We start from the raw sequence: 2,500 nt of genomic DNA, 5'->3' as shown, positions 1-2,500 counted from the left end.
GGCACACATTGAAAACAATAAAACTCTATGAGATCAAACCAAAGACCATGCCACGTGTCAAAATAAAACTCGGATATATCCAGGGCTAGACACATCCAGGGCCGGACATGTCGGGGGCCCGACATATCGGGTGCCCGACATATCGGGTGCCCGACATGTCCGGGGCCAGACATGTCCGGGCCCGGATATATCCGGGGCCTGACATGTCCGGGTGCCCGACATGTCCGGGGCCGGACATGTCCGGGCCCGGATATATCCGGGGCCCGACATGTCCAGGGCCGGACATATTGGGGCCCGGATATATCCGGGGCCCGACATATCGGGTGCCTGACATGTCCGGGGCCAGACATGTCCGGGCCCGGATATATCCGGGGCCTGACATGTCCGGGTGCCCGACATGTCCGGGGCCGGACATGTCCGGGCCCGGATATATCCGGGGCCCGACATGTCCAGGGCCGGACATATTGGGGCCCGGATATATCCGGGGCCCGACATGTCTGGGGCCCGACATATCGGGTGCCTGACATGTCCGGGGCCAGACATGTCCGGGCCCGGATATATCCAGGGCCTGACATGTCCGGGGCCGGACATGTCCGGGGCCCGATATCTCTGGGTGCCCGACATGTCCGGGGCCCGACATATCGGGTGCCCGACATATCCGGGGCCCGGATATATCTGGGGCCCGACATGTCTGGGGACCCACATATCTGGGCCCGGACATGTCCGGGGCCTAAGGTATGCCACGTGGCATACAAGTGCAGAAGAGGTATTTTCCAATGTTATGTCACGTGGCATGCAACCTCCAAGATGCCACCTTTCCAAGGGTTTGCCACGTGGCATCCATAGGTACCACCTCTCCAAGGGTTTGTCACGTGGCATGCAACCTCCAAGATGCACCTTTCCAAAGGTTTGCCACGTGGCATGCAACCTCCAAGATGCACCTTTCCAAGGGTTTACCACGTGGCATCCATAGGTACCACCTCTCCAAGGGTTTGTCACATGGCATGCAACCTCGAAGATGCCATCTTTCCAAGGGTTTGCCATGTGGCATCCATAGGTACCACCTCTCCAAGGGTTTACCACGTGGCATGCAACCTCCAAGATGCCACCTCTCCAAGGGTTTGGCACGTGGCATGCTATAAGTACATAAAAGTATGCCACGTGGCATGCCACCTCATCCAAACCATCCGTCTGAATGCCACCTTCTAAAAGGTATAGCTCATGGCATATAAATTGCTCAAAATGTATGCCACGTGGCAAACCCTACCCTACCCTAAACCCTAAACCCTACGCTTGCACATGGCATAGTGTTGCGTTCCATACATTGAGCCAGTGTGCCATCTTTAGAGCACGTGGAATAACACGTGGCGATATAAGTTACTACGAAAAAAAACAACTCAAAAACATCCAACTTTAGCCGAAATATGAGTTGGCAACACTACATTTACTACCATGACACCAAGCTCGAAATATGTCACGTGACTCTTACGTTGAAAAACCACTAAAAACGGCACATGTTACATGGCATGAACAGTGTGCCACGTGTCATCCGCTCCTAGGAGTCGTCTCGTGACACTCGGAAAAAAAAAGTAAGAAAAAATGACCACTTTTTCATTGTTGATGTTGCAGAAGTCGCAGCACTTCCAGATTCTAAGCCCGAACACTAATACATGCTGTGGGGTGAAAGCCCAAAGCGTGTGTCTCCCAGGGGGGGGGGGCTGTGGGGGGTTCCAAAAGTATAGTAGGGATAGTGTGGGTGTTGGAGGTCGGGTAGCCGAGGTGGAGTCCGAGTTGAACTCGGAGTCCGAGTCCGGGTCCGAATCCGGGCGAGCGAGTGCTCTTCACGTGGTATACTGCGTGCGGGGCGAGCTCAAAGTGGGCTTTGGCTTCTGGCTTTGGCTCGTGGCTCTGCTTTTGCTACCTGCAACATCACACTCCCTGCTCGCCACCACAATGCGCATTGGGACGGGTCCTGGTGAAAGCCGGGAGACTCGGATCTTTGCGTGCGGTGGTGGTGGGCTGGCTGGCAGTTAATCCTCCTGATGTGGGGTGGTGTGTGCCTTTGGTAGAGGGCTGCACACCTATTGCTGTGGTGCAACACATGTGCTTGTGACGGGTCCTGGCCAATGCTCCGGCAGAACCGGGAGACTCGGACGACCAACATGTGTGGTGCGCCACAGCTCGGGCTAGCCTCTCGCTTTTGTGTGTGTTTTGGGGCAGTGGGGTGTTCGCACCCCCTCCCAAGCACACACCCCTTGCTGTGCTGTAACCGTTGAGTCCGGATCCGGGCGGGCAAAATTCCCTCGTGTTTGAACGTGGGTGAGCTCAGTCGCATGGGGGCTTAGCTGGTGCTTCACAGCCGGGGAAGTGATGCTCTAGACATCTACCCTTTTGTGAAAAATGCATGTGATGGGGGAGCAAGAAGTCATATGCTCTGTGCTATTGAGCGACCTTTTGGAATCTCGGGCAGGGGATGTATTTCTACCTGGCGAAAGGATCG

Source organism: Selaginella moellendorffii, unplaced genomic scaffold (genome assembly GCF_000143415.4).
Source record: "Selaginella moellendorffii unplaced genomic scaffold, v1.0 SELMOscaffold_68, whole genome shotgun sequence".
NCBI lineage: Eukaryota > Viridiplantae > Streptophyta > Lycopodiopsida > Selaginellales > Selaginellaceae > Selaginella > Selaginella moellendorffii.
Note: the sequence above shows the minus strand (reverse complement) of the source record.